This window comes from Eptesicus fuscus, chromosome 20 (genome assembly GCF_027574615.1).
Source record: "Eptesicus fuscus isolate TK198812 chromosome 20, DD_ASM_mEF_20220401, whole genome shotgun sequence".
Taxonomy (NCBI): domain Eukaryota; kingdom Metazoa; phylum Chordata; class Mammalia; order Chiroptera; family Vespertilionidae; genus Eptesicus; species Eptesicus fuscus.
The window spans coordinates 51,742,890-51,751,439 of NC_072492.1; positions in this window are offsets into that span (position 1 = coordinate 51,742,890).

Here is an 8,550-nt window from a genome sequence, read left to right on the forward strand (position 1 = left end):
TAAAAATTTGGTTAGAATCGGCTTTTTGTAAGCAGAGTGCCAAGAGGCACTTCAGAAATGCAGTGTGTGGCTGGGTGGGGCCCGAGGTCATTCTCTTCTCGGTAGGCAGATTGTCAACAGAGACCAGGCCCTGGGGACTGACACCCCCTGGGGAGGACATGGTCAGATAAAAAGATGAACAAAGTCAAGGACACCTGCAGGGAAAGCGATGCAAAAGTCCCACTGCTCACTGTGGATTCACCAAGTGACATAGGTCTTCGTTTTTCTTTATTTTATTTTTTAAATGCAGACTGTTCAGTGAAGACTGGCTGTGGTCAGAAGACCACCAGCCAAGGCCTCCAAATTTAAAAACTGATCAACAGCCTCTTACGATGCTGGTGTAAATGGTGAAGATGTGGCTGGGGACACCGGGCCCAGAGTCAGACACTGCCTTCAGCGTGTCAGTGAAGGGGGGGCGGGGGGTTCAAGCTTTAACAACAGCCCGATGTTCCCTGTCAGCTCACACGGCAATACCTCCGAGCAAGCCTCCCTTCCCAGTTTCCTGATGTGATGAACCCCACGAGAGCCCTGGCAGGACCTCCCTGGGCAGTGGGTGCTGCTGGGAGGTGCAGAGCTCCCCAGCGCTGTGGAGGGCAGTGCCCAGGGCTGCCCATAGCTGTTCGAGCACCCCGATAATAGGTCTGTTCACGAGGGAGCAGCCAGCTGTCTGCGACTATGACATGCACGGATGTCTTTCTTGTTTTGTTTTGTTTTCCCTCTTTTTTTTTTAAAGGCTTGTCGATAGTCACCAAGTTGATTTAAGAAGCCAAGGCAGGACTTCCTACCAGCTGAAGGAAGTAATGAGGTTCCCATCACAGGAAGCATTTAATTAACAGCTGAGAAAACATCTGGTGTGGATGGGTGGCAGCATCTGAGTATCACGTAGGATGTTTCTCTTGGCATGGGTGCTGCCTTCCTTAACATGTAGGTCCCAGGCCCAGAAACCTGGAACTCCCTGAGCACCTGCATGAGGCTTATCACCAATACCTCTAATTTCAACTAACAGATCCATGATTTACAGGTCTCCGCACATTGGTAAATCTTCTCAGCTAATCTGCAGAGCCTGAGTCTGGGCCTATGCAGGGAGGGTTTCTGCTCCAGGAAGCTGGGGCCAGGAGAGTGAGGCAGGCCAGGAGAGGGGGTAAGGAGCAGGTGCTCTGTTGAGGGGGGGTCCCCATCATGGCCCTTCCTGAGCAGAGAGCCCTTCAGCTCTCTCTGTAAGAGGTTGGCATCAATCCTGTGCTTGTTTCAACATTTTAACATTCTGTTAAAATGGATGGGACCCTAAGCAAATAGGAATAAGTTTAATATTTTTAAACGCTAACACTCAACGGAAAGAGTATGTTAGAACATGTCTTTGGAGAACAGGTCTGGCTTTTTCACCACTGCCCACCGTGCCTGTCGACATGACTGCTGTGCTTTGTGAACTAAAGATGCGGAAGCATAAGAACTAATAGCCGGCCGGCATCAGCAGACCTTGGAAGAAAGGGGTTTGCCCCTGGACCGCAGCTCTGGCAGACCTATCACCTCTGAGTTTGTGCCCCAAGCAGCCGTTCAACAAAGAACAAGGTTGTTTCGCAGCAGATTAGCCGAGAAGATTTTCCAATGTGTGGACACCTGTAAATCATGGATCTGTTGTTGAAATTGGAGGCATTGGTGATAAGCCTCACGCAGGTGCTACGGGAGTGCCAGGCTCCTGGGCTCAGGATCCGCATGTTGGCTGCTGAGTCTCGAGATTTGCAGAGTGGAGGAAGCGGCATGGAGCTGAGTGGGGCCCGAACCGGGGAGCCAGGAACAGGCGAAGAGTTAGCACGTGTGGCCTCTCCCTCGTGGGCCCTTTGCTTAGAGTGACCGAAACTCGCAGAACCTGCTTCCTGACTGTGAAGGGGGTGACGGCAGTAGGGGGGGCGGGGGGCGGGCACAGACTTGTGGGCTGCCAGGAAGGGGTGAACAAGTTCTGACATGTTCACCTGTTACCCCTCACGGATGATGCCTTGGCTTCTCGTCAGCCACTAAATTGAAGAAATGTGGCAAAGCCTGACTGGCGTGGCTCAGTGGCTGAGCATTGACCTATGAACCAGGAGGTCATGGTTTGATTCCTGGTCAGGGCACATGCCTAGGTTGCAGGCTCGATCCCCAGTGTGGGATGTTTCTATCACTCTCTCCCTCTCCCTTCCTTTCTGAAATCAATAAAAATATATATAAAAGAAAGAAAGAAAAACATGACAAAAAGGTCAGAATGCGGGTTGACGGGTGGTGTCCGTTACTCTTGACACAGGGCCTACCTGCAAGGACCCAGGCCAGGGCTCGCTCAGCATCCTCCTCCCACCTTTTCCCACCCTCAGGAGCCTGCAAAACCCCGGGGCATCTAGGGTCCTGACCAACCCCCTGGCTGCTCTGGGTCCCAGGTTTGTGGGGAGTGAGGAGGCCCCACCTCACCGCACACCGACCAGGGCTCCACTTACTTCAAGTTGCATTTGGTCTTATTTCCCAGAATGTCTTCAAGTCAACCCTTAAAACCCATCCCCCGATAAAGGCCTCTCAGCCAAGAGAAGCACCACTCTGGTGCTGGGAACGAGGTGGGGTTCGGTCAGGGCAGCTCAGTGGTGACCCAGGACCCAGGGGTGTGGGAGTCGCAGATGCGCTCTGTGGCCGGGAGCGAGGGCCGTCTGGGGAGAGACGCGGTTATTTTTGCTTTATGAGGTTAGGACTTCCTGATGGGACGTTTTTGGAAATGCAGGAAATGTGTGGGCTGGGCTAGGGGAACGTGCCTCTAAAAGCTCCCTTCCCGGGGCGCGAGGGCACTTTCCAGCCGGGAGAGGAAGAGCTGGGGCCTGGACCTGGGGATGTTGCTGCTTTGTGGCAAGCTCGATGGTCCTCCCAACGTTGCCTTTCTCAGAAGGAAAAGGTGGACGGTTCCCCAAAACGCAGATTTTTCAGGAAATGGTCTGAAGTGCTAAGATCCATGGAAATCACAGGCATGAGCAGGGAGATGGAAAACAAAATGGAAGAGTGCCATGGCGGGGGGGCGGGGCTCCTGAGGTTGCCAGAGGGGCCGCTATCAGCCCTGTGACAGGTGGGCTGGGAACCTGGACCTGAGCTGGCCCTGCCCACCTGCCACTGCAGCTCAGAGTTGAGCAGGCCCTTCCTCAGACGGTTCTGGACACAGTGTGTGCTGTGCTGCCTTCCCTCCTGAAATGCAGGTGCGGGCCCAGGCCCAGGCCCAGGCCCAGGCCCAGGCCCAGGCCCAGGCCCATCTTCCTGCCTGCCTCTGGCCCTCCCTCTGTACCAAGTCAGGAAGGCTGGCCACAGGGCGGGTCTGGGCTGGGTTCTGGGTCCAGGGAGACGGTGCACGGAGTGAGTCAGATGGATGGTCTGCAATATGTGGCCCAAGCGTGGGCCGTGAGGAACAGACACCCACCGCCAAGGGGACGCTACACACACGCCCTCCCTGGAAGCATCTGTGATCCCCTGGGGTCCCTCAAGTAAACATCTGCTGGAGCCAGAACCCCTCGAGGACTCAGAGTCCTGACTAGCACCTACTGTGTGCAGTTGCTGGGGTGGGGGTGAGGGAGGAATGAGACGTGTGCATCAGGAGCAGCAGCCGGGCACTGCCACCCAGCCCAGCGGTTGGCACCACCCTGAGGACGGCAGCCTGATTCCCTCTTGGGGAGGGTGGAGGTGGTGGGGGCAGGAGGGCCACCTCGTGTTCCTGCCTCAGGTCCCCGCCTGCACCCTGCCTGTGGCTTCGGGGTTCAGGATCCCTGACACCCAGAAAGGGTCAGGAGGGACCACGGGGCGGGCAGGCTGGTCAGCCGCCAGGAAAGGAGCCTGGACATTCAGAGGCTGGTCACCCTGGGAGATGGCAGCCGCTCCGCCCGCCCTCGGCTGGACTTGAAAGAAGTGAGAACAGACAGAATTCAAAGACGCCAACAAAAGGGCTTCCTGTTGACACCAGCAGACTTTAACTCCTTTCTCCTCGCACCCGCGTTGGCGCCTCGGCGGGCGCTGTGTCCCCCAGGGTGGCAAGCCGACCGCGGAAAAGAAAGTGACGATGTTGGCTCCTGACTCTGCGATTAGCCTTTTAAACACTGGGTTTGAAATGCAGAGCCTGTCTCAGACACCAGCGCCAGCCTCTGGTCCCTGCGATCGCCCTGTGATTTTCTGGGATTAAAGGTGAAACAGCCACTGTGGATGCTCCTGACTCAGTTTACCAAATCCCATGCAGACTCTCATCTCATACACACATGCTCCCCGGGCCCCCCCGGCCCCCCACTCCACAACCCTGCATGGGGTTCTGGGGCCCTAACTTGTCCCACCTGTGGGCACCCTCCCCGAAACCCTGGGTCCAGGGAACGCTAGGCCCACTCGGCTCACAGGATTTCCCAACACCATGGCGAGAGGTGACCCCCAGCCCATGCTCCACGGGCCATGTCTTCATGCAAATGGAACCTTCGGGACAAGTGGACAATGGCCTATGGCCTGGGTGATGACCCTGGCTTGTCCACTGTCTCACCTCCCCACACTCCAGGGCCCGCAGGCCTGCTCTCAGTCAGTCCAGCAGGGGGCAGCCCTACCCCCATCCTGATGTGGCCTCTCCCTAGGGCTGGGCCAGTGGGATGGGAGGCTAATTGCATGGGAGGGGACCAGGCCCCACCTGACAGGCTCCAGACCCAGTGTTTTACAGTGCCTGCTCGCCTGGGCTGAGTCACTCAGGTGTGGCCTGTCTCTGAGGCTTCCCGCTGGGGCCACGGAGGGACGAACCTGCCACCTGGGCCCTTCCCAGGCAGTGACCAAACTGTCCACTCCATCCCCACCTCCGTCCACAGCCTCTGCAGCCTTCCCTGGGTGACCCCACTTCTCTTGGGAGGGCTGGAGAGAGGGTTGGGGCACGTCCTGCCTCCTCAGTGCCAGCCCCGGCCTCGGTGCTTGGCTGCTCCCTCTCCCTGCCTTCTCCTGGCCCAGAGGACACTCAGACCGGACGGGCCAGGGGCTCGAGAGGTGGAAGGCCTGCTTCTCTGTGAGGTGCAGCCCCCAGGGAATCGCGTGCACAGACATTACAGCTTACCACGTGGGGCCTGCAGTCTGAGTGAGACGCTATCGAGACCAAGGCAGCTGCTGCCAGCAACAGCGACGACGGTGCAGTCATCACACTACCTCCCATGGAGCGGTGCTTCCCTCTGAGAGGCCGGCCGCGCACCCAGTGCACACACCAGGCCAGTCGGCTGGCATGCGAAGCCCATGCCTGGCACGTGGCCGGCTGGCGGGAGCCCCTCGGCTCCCACCCGGCTGGATGCCCATTTGATGCCAGACAGCCACACTCAATAGCAAATCAGGTTCGGGTTTAGGCCGAGGGTATTGGGATGAAGCCGCCAGCACTCTTTGGGCTGATTCACAACCTAATTATATGCTGCTCCCTGCAGTTGCTAAATGTCCAATTACAAGCGTTTGCTTGTGATACATCATTGAACCACAATTACAATAATTACGTCCCTATGAGAAGGTCAACGCAGATGACCTCAGAAATGACCTGGGAGGTTGGGGGTTGCGGGAACCTCCCTGGGCGGTGGGGGTGTTTCCGTGTCAGTGATGGAAGGGCAAGGCAGAAATGGTTTTCAAATGCCAAAAGAGAACATTTCCTGGGCATGTTTAGGAAAAACTTTAAACGCTTTTCAGGAAGTGCCCGGGTTCTGGGGGAGGAAGCCGATTATCCAACCAGCAGGCTCGGGTGACTGGCCATTTGAACAACAGAATGACCGTCCATGTACGTTTGAAGACCTCGAGACGAGACTGGGCAGAGAGCACCAGCGTGTACAGTGGCTGGACCATGTTAGTGGTTCACAGAACTCACACTGTGGGGAGCACACTGAGGCCTGGGGATAGAGCACCCCACTTGGGGCCGCCAGCTCTGCCGAAGGCCAGGGTGGCACCTGGCGCCAGAGTCGACACCTGTGCAGAGCCAAGGCCTATCTGCTGAGATAAGCAAGATCCCACCCACTTTGCAGGAACAGACTCAGAATTGGACCCTGACCCACAGCCTGTGGGAACCAGATCAGGGAGGGGCAGGTCGGAGTCCTGGCCCATCCATCATCGTCAGGGTCTGCATGCACCCCGACGTTCAGAGGCTGGGAAAGGGTGTCCGGCCCCACAGACCCTGCTCCCCCTGGGTCTCCTTCCTCAGGTGATGGTTCCGGCTGCACTTATAAAGAAATTACTAGAGCCCTAACCAGTTTGGCTCAGTGGATAGAGTGTTGGCCTGCGGACTGAAGGGTCCCGGGTTCGATTCTGGTCAAGGGCACATGCCCAGGTTGTGGGCTTGATTCCCAGTGGGGGGCGTGCAGGAGGCAGCCAATTGATGACTCTCTCTCATTATTGATGTTTCTATCTCTGTCTCCCTCTCTTCCTCTCTGAAATCAATAAAAATATGTTTTTAAAAAAATCTGCCGCTGGGATGGCGGGTCCCGGCCCTTCAGTGGCTATCACCCCCATGAACAGGTAGGTGTGGAGGGGCAGCCTCACATTCGTGACTCACACGCCAGCTCCCAACAATCACCCTGGCACTTGGGGAACTGTGAACACAGGGAGGCACCCACGTTTTGCTCAGATGCCCGGCTCTTTTCCCACTACAGGTGGGGGGTGAGGGTGGTCCCCTGGCCCCTTTCTGGTTTGACCGGGAGGAAGTCTCACTTGTAAGTGCCCCTCAGCTATCCGCGGATGAACACACCCCAGCTTCTCTTACCACCTGGGAGGACCCCAGTTCTAACTGGCAAGGACCTTTTATAACCAATCCCGCAGGGGTCTCTCTGGTCTGGGCCAGGCCCTAGGGGCTGAGGTGGGGTAGTCGCCCCGCCCGGCAGTCTCGGACAGCCATGACCCACCTCATCCTGCAGGTGGCTTTGCAGGGCCAGGAGGGGGTTGGCAGCCCCCAACTTGCAGGTGCCTCCCCAGGAGCTGAGTGACGCTGGGGAAACCAGTTCTGCCACTGTAGCCACACCTTGTGGCTGGCTGGCTAGCTTGTCAGGAGGAGAGAAATCTGGAAATTCCTGCTTCTGGGACCTTCCAGGAGCCCAGAGGTAGCTGTGTCCCCAGGAGGGAGGGCCTGCGACAGACCAGGCCAGGCCCTTTCCTAACAGCCTATCAGGTTCTTCTAAGAACATTGGCAGGTAAACAGGCTGCCTTAGCTTTTATTTTCTAATTTACAGACTTAATTTTTGGGTTTAGGGAGACAGTGAGCATCGTACAAGAGTTCCCATATGTCCTCCCTTTTCCCCCTCTGAGTCCCCATGATAAGGTCTGTGTTACAGTCCATGAGCCAATAGCGATACATGTTTAACCAAAGGCTGGGGGTCCACTCTCAGGTGGCATGTTCCATGGGCTGTGACACGTGCACGTCCTGTGGCCACCGCTGTGCTGTCCTAGCTTTAGGGACCTGGGCACTGGGGTCTGGCCACAGCCCTGAGCCTGGGGGGATGGGAACCAGTTCAGAGACATTCTCTCCCCTTGGCCCGGTGGACTCTGGGTGCTTTTAAAAATTAAATTTATTAAAAAATTAAATTTATTAAGGTAGCATTGTTCACAGGATTGTTTAAATGTCAGGTGTGCACTGTTATGATCTGTATTTGTGTGTCCATCACCCGCAGTCTAGTTTCCTCTTGTCACCATCTATTTGACCCTTCACCCAATTCACCCCCCCCCCTCTGGAAACCACCATTCTGTTGTCTGTGTCTACCAGTGTGTTCTGTTAGTTTGTTCATTACTTTTTGGTTTTATATCCCACATATGAGTGAAATCATACAGGTTTTTTTATTGTTTTATTTTTTATTGATTTCAGAGAGGAAGGGAGAGGGAGAGAGAGAGAGAGATAGAAACATCAATCATGAAAAAGAATCATTGATTGGCTGCCTCCTGCATGCCCCACACTGGGGCTTGAGCCTGCAACCCGGGCATGTGCCCTGACAGGGAATCAAACGTGACTCCTGTTCATAGATCAATACTCTATCCACTGAACCAAGTTGGCCAGGGCCGGTTTTTTTTGTGCTTATTTTACTTTGCATAATACCCTCAAGAGCCATCCGGCAGCTAGAACCCTGAGCAGCAGGTCACTCTGGCCAGCAGCACTTAATCTCTGCATGTGTCACATGGCGGGGGGGGGGGGGGGGGGGGGGGAAGGGTGTCCTAAAGCTGCCTCCCCTTCCCCTGTGTGAAGTCACAGGCCCTCAGGACCTGGAGGCGGCTTGTAGGGAAACACGCACAGGGTCAGAGGCGCTGCCTTGAGGGCCAACACCCTTCCTGGGCACAGAGCTGGTCGCAGGTTCCAGAGTCTCAGCTCACAGCCTGGTGGTGGTCTCCCTTTGCCCGCTTCTCGAAGCACTTCTGCACCCTGGCTCTCGCAGGGATGGGGACAGGGAGCCCACATCTCAATGGGGTGAGGGGAGGAGTGCAGCAGGCCCCCTGGGCCCAGCCTCAAAGCTGACCTTGGGTCTCAGGGTGACAACACTTTTTTTGACTGGG